The sequence below is a fragment of the Arachis ipaensis genome, chromosome B08, assembly GCF_000816755.2.
Source record: "Arachis ipaensis cultivar K30076 chromosome B08, Araip1.1, whole genome shotgun sequence".
Classification (NCBI taxonomy): domain Eukaryota; kingdom Viridiplantae; phylum Streptophyta; class Magnoliopsida; order Fabales; family Fabaceae; genus Arachis; species Arachis ipaensis.
In genome coordinates, this window is record NC_029792.2 from 88,967,610 (window position 1) to 88,978,812 (window position 11,203).

Consider the following 11,203-nt stretch of genomic DNA (forward strand, 5'->3'; position numbering starts at 1 on the left):
TGGACAGCATGGACAGCATCTGCAGTGCTTTCTCTGTCTCTAAATCAGACTTTTGCTCCAACTCCTCAATTTCAGCCAGAAATTACCTAAAATTGCATAAAAATACACAAACTCATAGTAGAATCCAGAAATGTGATTTTAACACTAAAACCTATAAAAATATAATAAAAACTAAACAAAACATACTAAAAACTGTATGAAAATGATGCCAAAAAGCGTATAAAATATCCGCTCATCACAACACCAAACTTAAACTGTTGCTTGTCCCCAAGAAACTAAAAACACAGTAGGATAAAAATTTAAATTAAGATACAATAAATCTCTAAGTTTCCAATGAAGCTTAGTTTCAATTAGATGAGCGGGACTTAATAGCTTTTTGCTTCTGAATAGTTTTGGCATCTCACTATCCATTGAAACTCAGAATGGTTAGTATCTTTAGGAACTTAGAATCCAGATGATATTTTTGACTCTTCTAGTTAAGTTCTTTTTTATTCTTGAACACAGCTTTCAAAGTCTTGACCGTGACCCTAAGCACCTTATTTTCCAGTATTACCACCGGATATAATAATGCCACAAACACTTTAACTGGGTGAACCTTTTCAGATTGTGACTCAGCTTTGCTAGATTCCCCAGATATAGGTGTCCAGAGTTCTTAAGCACACTCTTTTTGCTTTGGATCACGACTTTAACCGCTCAGTCTCAAGTTTTTCACTTGACACCTTCACATCACAAGCACATGGTTAGGGACAGCTTGGTTGAGCTGCTTAGGGTAGGATTTTATTCCTTTAGGCCCTCCTATCTACTGATGCTCAAAGCCTTGGATCCTTTTACCCTTGCCTTTTGGTTTAAAGGGTTACTGACTTTTTGCTCTCGCCTTTTGGTTTAAAGAGCTATTGGCTTTTTCTACTTGCTTTTTCTCCTTTTTTTCTATTTATTTATTTTTTTGCCACTTTTTTCTTCGCATGCATGCTTTTTGTTTTTTTCTTTTTGCTGCTTTTTCTTGCTTCAAGAATAAATTTATTTAGATTTTTCAGATTACCAATAATACTTTTCAGTTTTCTTTATTCTTTTAAGAACCAACATTCTAAAATTTCAACTTCAAATATGCACTGTTCATTCATACATTCAGAAAATAAAAGTAATGTCACCACATCAACATAATTAAACTATTCTTATTTTAAACTTGAAATTCATGCATCTCTCAATTCTTTTTAAATAAAATTTTCTTTTAAGCAAGGTGAGAGATATATGGAACATTTTACATCTTTAAGGCATAAATGCAAATGATAATGCAACAAGAACAAGAGAACAGATAAAACATAATAGAAAATAGAAAAAATAATAAAAGGAAAGGAAGTAAAGAGAACGAATCCACCTTTAATGGTGGCGGCTAGTGCTCCTCCTTGAGGATCCAATGTGATACTTGATCTCTTCAATATCACTCCTTTGCCTTTGTTGCTCTTCCCACATAGCCATTTGTTCTTCTCTTATGGCTCTTTGATCTTCTCTTATTTCATTAAGGGTGGTGGAATGCTCTTGATGCTCCACCCTCAATTGCTCCATGTTAGTGCTTAGTTCTCCAAGAGAAGTCTGCCATTGATCCCAATAGTTTTGAGGAGGAAAATACATTCCTTGAGGTATCTCAAGGATCTCATGCTGAGGCGGTTGCACAGGCACTTGTGCATGCTCTCTAGTTTGCTCCATCCTCTTCTTAGTGATGGGCTTGTCCTCCCCAATGGAGATATCTCTCTCTATGACAATTCCAGCAGAATTGCATAAATGACAGATGAGGTGTGGGAATGCCAATCTTGCATTGCTAGAAGGCCTCTCAGCTATCTTATACAATTCTTGAGGATACCTCACTTCCAATCATGATGCAATGAATCATGATGGCTCTGTCAATGGTCACTTCTGACCGATTGCTAGTAGGGATGATGGAACGTTGGATGAATTCCAACCATCCTCTAGCAATGGGCTTTAGGTCAACCCTTCTTAGCTGAATGGGCTTGCCTTGGAAATCCCTTTTCCACTGTGCTCCTTTCACACAGATGTCTGTGAGCACTTGATCCAATCTTTGATCAAAGTTGACTCTCCTAGTGTAAAGATGTGGGTCTCCTTGCATCAGAGGTAAGTTGAACGCTAATCTTACACTTTCTGGGCTGAAATGTAAGATTCTTCCTCAGACCATGGTGATCCAATTCCTTGGATTTAGGTTCACACTAGTGTCATGGTTTTTAGTAACCCATGCATTAGCATAGAACTCTTGCACCATTAGAATTTCAACATCCTGAATGGGATTGGTTAGGACTTCCCAACCTCTTCTCCGGATCTGTCTTTGAATTTTTGGATACTCATTCTTCTTGAGCTTGAAATAGACCTCAGGGATCACTTTCTTTTCTGCCACTACTTCATAGAAGTGGTCTTGATGAGCTTCGGTGATAAATCTCTCCATCTCCCAAGATTCAGAGGAGGTGGCTACTACCTTTCCTTTCCTCTTTCTAGAGGAGTTTCCAACCTTGTGTGCCATGAGTGGTAATGAAAAGAAAAAAAAGTTGTGCTTTTCCAACACCAAACTTAAAACTTTGCTTGTCCTCGAGAAAAAATAAAGAAAAGAGAAGAATGAAGTAGAACAAGAAGAAAATAGAGGAAGATAGAGGGAGAGAGAGGGCTCGGCCAAGTGGGGTTTATGAGTGTATGAGAGGTTATGAAGAGGGGTATTTATAGGAGTGGGGATGGGTAGGGTTCAACCATGGGTTGGGTTTTGGGTGGGAAATTTGATTTTGAAATGGGTGGGGGTTGGTGTGAGTTATGATGGTTTTGGGAAAGTGGTATGGATGTGATTGGGCTAGGGTTTATAGGGAAGTGTGTATGGAGAAGTGTGAAAGTAGGTGGATAGGTGAAGATGCTGTGGGACCCATTGGTCTTGAGAGGCTAGAAAATTCAGATTTTCTGCCCTCCACACTGGCGTTTGAATGCCCAGGGTCTGCTCCTTGGCTGGCGTTCAACGCTAGCAATGCTACCCATTTGGGGCATTGGACACCCAGCCAAAGCTCCTTGGCTGGCGTTCAACTTTAATAACACTCCATCCAAAGTGTTCTATTTTTACTGCTGTAAATTCTGTCTCTGTTCTGACTACTGCATATGATCATGACCCTAAAAGAAAAATAAAACAAAATAAAAGGACATAAATAATTAATTAAGGTTGGGTTGCCTCCCAACAAGCACTTCTTTAACGTCATTAGCTTGACGGTTAGCTCCTTACGGAGGTGAGTATGGGCTCATATTTTCGCCCCTTGAAGTGAACTTTCTTTCTGTCTTCTCATGAATGATCTTCACATGCTCTAGAGACAGGATACGACTCACTGTATGTGGTAAGATTGGCTTTTTGGTGAAGACAACTCTCATGCCAGGTGAGAGGCCTTCAGTTGGGAATTTCTTGTCCTTCCAGCCTTTAGGTACTTTCTTCTTAGTACCTTTGTGCTTAGAGCTTGTTGATGGCTGCCCAGCACCAAACTTAGAATTGATGTTTGGGAGCTCTGCAAAGCTCTGCACAGAAAGAGAGGGTTGGAACACTAAGTGTTGCACAAAGGTAATTAAAGTTTGAATTTTGAAATTTTAAAATTTTAAATTTTGAAAATTGAAATTTGAATTTTTGAAATTTGAAAAAGATAAGATTTTTTATTTTGAAAAGATTTAATTTTTTTTTGAAAATTTAAAGCTAAGATAAAATAAGATAAAAATTTTAAATTAAAATCTAAATTTTTAATTTAAAATTTTTGAAAATTTAATAAAAATAAAAATAGAAATTTTTTTTATTTTTGAATTTAATGAGGAAAGAGAAAAATAAGTAAAAGACACAAAACTTAAAATATTTAGATCTAATGCCCCTAATTTTCGAAAATTTGGAGGAAAACACAAAGGGACACCAAACTTAAAAAATTTAAGATCAAAACAAAAAGAAGACACAAGAACACTTTCAAAATTGACAAGAATACCAAGAACAAGACTCAAAAAATTTAGAGAACACAAGAACATATAAAAGACACCAAACTTAACATTTTTAGAAAACTAAACATAAATTTTTGAAAATTAAAAGAAAAACAACAAGAAGACACCAAACTTAGAAACTTGACACAAGATTTAACCAAAGAAACTATTTTTGAAAATTTTTTGAAAGAAAGACTCAAAGAGAATGAAAATTTAACCAAGATCAAACACAAAGGACTCAAACTAAGAACAAAGATTAAATAAAGAAAAGAAAAATATTTTTGAAAGAGTTTTTAAATTTTTCGAAAAAGAAGAAGAAGAAAATAAAAACAAAAGACTCAAACAAAATCAAAAGACTCAATTAAAAATGATCAAGAAAAGAAAATAAATTACCTGATCTAGGGAGCAAGACAATCCATCAGTTTGTCCAAACTTGAACAATCCCCAACAACGGCGCCAAAAACTTAGTGCACAAATCCCACACCTTCGTACTGTAACATCCCTTCCAGCAAAATACCTTGCTTAAGTCAGGGTATTTCTACTAGAAAGAATGTTACGTGACCTTTTCTAATATTAACTACTTAATTACTGAGCCTTTGTATCGAGTTCGCGTTTCAGTTTTAAGAAAATTCCAGAAAATTTTTTTTTGTTCATTAAAGTCATAATTCAAACATTCACAAATAATAATAATCACATAGATATTATTGATAATAATTCTTATACAAAAGAGACCAAATAAAACTTAAATACAATATACTAAACCTACCCCTTTAAGTAAAATGAATTCTCAAAGGACAATAGCGAGGGGATTCTATGAAAGCAATTAAAACCATAAAGAAAACCTACTGATCGCTCGTAGCTTCAAATTGGGTCTTCAAACCTGTCGCTGAAAGGGTGGAAAATTTGGGGTGAGAACCAAATCACATGTTCTCAGTAGAGGTCGAGAATGCCGTGAAAGTAAAGAATATAGCGCAAATAGTTAATTTCATTTAGAGACATTGAAAAGAAAACTACTTTCATTCGCAATATTCATCGCTCGCCTTATATACACTTCTTTTGAAAACCAATGGCTCAACTTTCAAAAATCTAAAACCTTCTTAGAAGCATCAATTAATTATCCAAAATCCTAAACCCATATTTTACTTTATATATGTCTTAAAAGTTTTCCTAGACTGTATGAATGACTAATTTGTTCCAAGCATAGGTTCATTAAGTCTATACTGAACCAGCTTAATCTTTCATACTTTACTAAACCTCAAACACAAACCAATCACGGCCTTAGGCCCAAGCAATTCAATCAACACCCAATTCACTACAACCCAGCCAATCAGATACAACCACAAGTAAAGAAATTCAAACACAATCAAGAGCAATTACATCAAGTATAGCAATTAGCAGTTAAACAGAATTATTCACATAGGCAAACCAATTACAATATACACACCCAAACAATGTCACATAGATGCATATGATGAATGTCTAGTCCTAGTACAAGCCATGAGCTCATGTGTCAGTTGGCTGCCCGCAATCCCGACATTTATCCGGTCACGAGTAATCCCGATTTTCCGAATACGATTTTCCGTTCCTAAATAAATGCGCATATAATAATAGCCGCTCATTTGAGACAGCCTCTGCTTACTGCAGGAAAATATATATATACTCTGCTCTGCTCTGGGGAAGCAGAAAATGGCTGTAGGTAACTTAGTTTCCTACAGAAGCTCTGGGTTGCGTTAAGCAACTAATATATATAAATATAGCTCTAGGTTGCATCAAGCAACTAATATATATATATATATATATCTTTACTCTACTCTAGTTTCTCTTTTTTCTGCATCTCTTTACTCTACTCTAGTTGTTCTGTTCTCTGTATCTCTTTACTTTTCTCTGAATACTCTTTCATCTGTATCTATATTACTCATTTTCCCTTTATCTCTTTACTCTTTTGTAATTGTAAATATGCAAGCGGGACAAAACCCATGTCCTTGCTAGCAACTTTATAAACCAAATATATTTTCTCAAAAGAATCAGTAAAGTTATTATTGTTAAACAAGTCTCAAGTATTCATTTTGATTAAGTCCTTTTACTTTTATAAAAATTTGGACATAATCTCCTTTAAAAATAGGACTTAGCCACCCTTACGGGTTCCTTCTTTCTCAACATTTCATCAGCCTCTTTCAGCAGTTGCCACAACAGTATATATATTCTCAAAAATATTTGATAATAGCATATAAAATCTATTTCTTAAATTCCATATCCAAAATAATTGTCAACACAACCTGACAGCCTGATTTCCATTTTATTTTTAAAATATCAAATGAATTCGGAATCACGCAAACTTTATATCCATGCGACCATCTCGGATTAAGCTTTCTATTAAATTAAAAATCATAATTTTTTGCTGACTCTAGCTTCAAGAATATAAGCAAAACCGTGACTGTTCTGCAGTGTTTTAAAACCAGAAGACAGCAGCAGCATACAACATTTGAAATTTCATATAAAATACAAATTAAATCCAAACACCTTCAAAATTAATGTGGTTAAACTTAACTTACCCAAATTTCTTTCTCAATTGGTTCCAGGGTCATACCAATTTTAATGAAGGAGTTACGTAGCTTGGAAGTTAGCTAATTTTCTGCAGAAATCTGTTTTACAATTCATTAAACACAACCTCTTCCAAGTCCCATAACTCATTTATTAAAACATGGAAAACCCTGAAATTTGAATCATATATACTAAACATACTCAACTTTCACCTCCAATTGGTTTCATCTTAATATCATTCTAGAATTAAAAATTATAAAGTCTCAAAGTTACTGACTTAGAAAACAAAACCTGACTTTTACTGCATAATACATCTTACTTTAAAAATTCATATCTTTAAAACCACAACTCTAACAATTTTAAATTTTTATGAAATTAAAGTACTAGGACCAGAGTTTAATTTAAAATTTGTTCCATTTCAAAATTTAAACTGAAAAATTTCCAATAGAAGAAACAAGTTGCTGTTGTGTTAAACGTTCTGCAGAAAAACCAGATTTGACATCCATAATTCAAAAATTTACCATAAATCATAAACTTAATGAAAAAGTCTCAAATTCACCAGTTCAGCTCCCTATATTCCCAAGCTTAATCCGGACTTGGTTCTACGCAATTCTGATAATCATAGAATTAGTTATAGCTTTTCAAAGTTTCTAATTTCATTTAAAGTAGTGCAGAAAATCAGATTCACGACTTAACTTTGAAAAATCATAACTAATGTTCCAGTTAATATGAAACCTTCAACATTAAATCTCAACAATCACACTTAATATAATTTACTTAACATTTAAATTCTCATCATTTTAGTCACTATAGAGCCACTGATTCACTTTCAAAGTTGCCGTTTAATTTCAAGAGAACCTAATTTTCAGCAAACCATTTTGTATTCAAAATCCAACCCTTCAATACCCCTCAAAACTAACTCCAAATCAACCACCAACCAAGTTCACTAACATTACAATATACCAAATAACAGCTCAACGGCAACAAATCCAACATAACCCATTAAAATTCAGAAATTCTCAACAATTAGTCATCAAACAATTCCCAATCCACATAATCAATCAATATCACTAATCAACAATTCCAAAAAACAATCTCAACCATTCCAATCACAATTTCAGCCACAATTCAATATTCAAGTAGTCAATCAATTACTCACAGATATTAAATCTATTTGCAGTTATTCACTAAACCTTGTAGGCATTCTTAAATTGAAATCGTTTTAAACCCCCTACCTCGATGTCGCGATTAAAAGAACCCGGAGGCGGGATTATAGCGAGGCAGCTGGCTGGACCAATACTAGCTATGCAACAGTTTCAATCAAGATAGCAGCGGCGTTAGCTCCCACAACAGTGATCATGGTTGCAACGAAACGAAGATTTCAAATTCAATAGAATCGAAAGCAGAAGCGGCTCTGGAAATTTAAAACAGAGCACAAGCCAAATTTGAATTAAAACAGGAACAAGCAGTTTAATAAGAAATCGGCAGAATAGAGCGTGTAATTGGAGCAGAAATAAGGGGAAAAGGCTAACCCAGGCCAATGGATGTTAAACCTAAGTTTAGCGGAAGCAGGGCAGCAGCAATTCCTAGCAACACCCCGCGGTGGTTCCGGCAGCAGCAACACCCCGCCAGTGGCTCCATTGAGACAAGCTCCAACAAACATAACATAGCCAAGAACATCAGAGGTAGATACAAGGTATTTACAGAGTGACAAGGGTTCAGAGATAGTGGTTCTCATGGCTAGCCCTTTCCCTCTGCGTTTCGTAATTCTAGCAGCGATGCGGGCTTAGACAGAATCAAAATCAACGATGTCATCTCCTCCTCTTATGTGCAACAGCGACGATGGAGCTTCTGCGATGGTGATCAGGCGTAACCCGCTACGGCAATAGGACCGAACCGTGCCTCCCTCCCTTGATTCTCGCGACGCTCATTCTGTGTGTCTCATAAAACTATCTCCGAATCTATTTAATTATTTCTAACAAAATAATTTCTAAAATTATAAAGTTTAAACTTAATAAGATAAAATCACAATTTATTTATATTTAGATTTTCAAAAATGCGGGATGTTACATTCTATCCAACTTACAAAAATTTTCGCCCTCGAAAATTGATATAAGATGGAGATAAGATTCATATTCACATCCCCTTTTGAATATTTTAAAGATACTAAGAAAATTATATCACAAACACAAAAGAAAATATATTAGGTGATGCAAAAGTTAATAAAAATAACTTGACGCAAACCAAATTTCAAAATCTAAAATTAAATAGGCACAATGTTCGCTCAGAACTCTTAACAAAGCATGATCACTTCTCGTCGCCTCAAAACTCCACAACTCCTTATAAATTCATATACTGACCAGATTCACTTTCCATACGCACAAATCGCGTCCCTAAGAACTATCGTATAAGCAATACGAAACTTGAGAAGAGAAGGACAAATGGCACAACGATATTTACGAAAAATCAGGAGAATACTTAGGTTCACAGTTAAATAAGGATGGTATTTCGCAAGGATTTGAAAGAATACGTAAGATTATCAACAAACAAGGATGTATATAAGCAATGAAATATATCATAAGGAGAGTTAATTTTGAAAGTTTAGGAAGAAAGTTTGAATCGAAGAGTTTCGGTATGAACATTATTAAGAAAAATAGAACAACAATTTAAAACAACTTCAACTTGAAATAGAGGAAAATAGTTTATCTTTTTCAAAAGAAAATATTTAAATCCAACATTTTCAAAAAGTACTAAACTAAGTATAAACAATATGTCATACCGATTTAATTTCAAATTAAAACAAATCATGTGAGGTTTGTAAGTTAAAGCTTGTTTGGCACTAAGGACAAAATATTTTCTTTAAAAATTTTGAAGGATACAAGTATATAATTAGGTATGGATAGTCATAAAATTATAGTAAAGTTGGAAGAAAATTAGCTTCTATTCAAAGAATAAATTCTAAAATAAAATTTTCTGTAAATCAATAAAAGATAAGTGGTATATCACAATTAAACCATATAAAGAAGTTTCAGAGTTTATGTAAGAAAGTCTAGGCTGAATTAAAAACAATCCCATCAAAATTTAAGCAAGGGTTGTGGATACAGTCAAGTAAGAAAAGATTTAAATTGAAATTTTTCTCGAAGAGAATCTGAAACAAGTACTCAAGAAGGAAATTACAAGAAATGATATGTTGCACCGAAATAAATCCAAGTTCAAAGCAAGGAGCATAGAGTTGGTAAGGTATAGGATAAATGTTTCAAAAGATTCAAACAACAACTAGATACAGAGTCAAGCAAGGATATGCACGAATGATAATACAAGATTAGCAAGAAAGAGATCAGAAACTAGAAATTCCAATACAATTAGTAGAGAAAGAGATAACACTAAGCACGAATAAAGAGCATACGTCGAAACGAAACTAATCTCTAGAATTTAGTTTCTAACGTCCCCAAAACCTCGTGATTCGCGTTACCTATCACTGCTATTTCGTCTATGATAACCCATTAGTGTTCCCATATACATAAGTCATTAGTATTAAGTTGGCCAAACTTGATACCATGAGGTATGCAATGGTAAACTAATAGCGTTAATCATCAGACAGTCATGCATATCAAACAAAAACTCTCGTCACCAAGACAAGTCTTAAGGCATGATAGACACTCAGAGTATGCAATGAAGCATAGTCAGTTCATTCCCAAGGCTCTACAGGAAAGACTGCTCTGATACCATATTGTAACATCCCTTCCAGCAAAATACCTTGCTTAAGTCAGGGTATTTCTACTAGAAAGAATGTTACGTGACCTTTTCTAATATTAACTACTTAATTACTGAGCCTTTGTATCGAGTTCGCGTTTCAGTTTTAAGAAAATTCCAGAAATTTTTTTTTGTTTGTTCATTAAAGTCATAATTCAAACATTCACAAATAATAATAATAATCACATAGATATTATTGATAATAATTCTTAACAAAACTCAAAGAATTCAAGGAAAACAAGAACATGCGAAGGACACCAAACTTAAAATTTTTGAAAACCAAAGACACAATTTTCAAAAATTATAAAGAAAAGACATAAGAAGACACCAAACTTAAAAATTGACACAAACTCAAACAAAAGACACTATTTTTGAAATTTTGTATTGAAAAAAGACTCAAAGAAATTCGAACAAGAACAAGAACAAAAGACTCAAACCAAAAATAAAGATTGATAAAGAAAAGAAAAGATTTTTGAATACTTTTCGAAAAGAAAATAAAAGACTCATATAAAATAAAACTAAATCTGTAAAGAAAAGAAAATTACCTAATCTAAGCAACAAGATAATCCGTCAGTTGTCCAAACTCGAACAATCCCCTGCAACGGCCCCAAAAGCTTGGTGCACGAATTCTCAAACTTCGTACAACTGAACCAGCAAGTGCACTGGGTTGTCCAAGTAATACCTGAGTGAGTCAAGGTCGATCCCACGAGGATTATGATTTGAAGCAAGCTATGGTTATCTTGTAGATCTTATTCAGGTGGATAGAGAAGTTGGTTGATTGTTTAATTCACATGAAAAGAAAATAATTAAAACGTTACTAGGTTGATGTGTTTGCAATGATAAGATATTTGGTGCACGAAATTGTGATCTCAACGGCGCCAACAACTTGGTACACAAGATTGTAATCTCAACTCCTTTTCAC

General features: G+C 34.2%; 1 long non-coding RNA gene across 4 annotated transcripts in view; it reads right to left on the reverse strand.

The window, feature by feature from the left end:
• LOC107611848 overlaps window positions 1-8,469 on the reverse strand; it is a 13,751-nt gene extending 5,282 nt beyond the window's left edge. For 2 of the 4 annotated variants that reach the window (XR_002352665.1, XR_002352664.1), the window contains exons 1-2: window positions 8,061-8,469; window positions 7,764-7,942 (exon numbers count right to left, since the gene is read on the reverse strand). This is a non-coding gene — a long non-coding RNA (uncharacterized LOC107611848). Of the gene's footprint in view, window positions 1-67; window positions 87-4,660; window positions 4,874-7,763; window positions 7,943-8,060 lie in introns of those variants that run through there. The other 2 variants (XR_002352663.1, XR_001613481.2) reach the window with 2 other exon arrangements.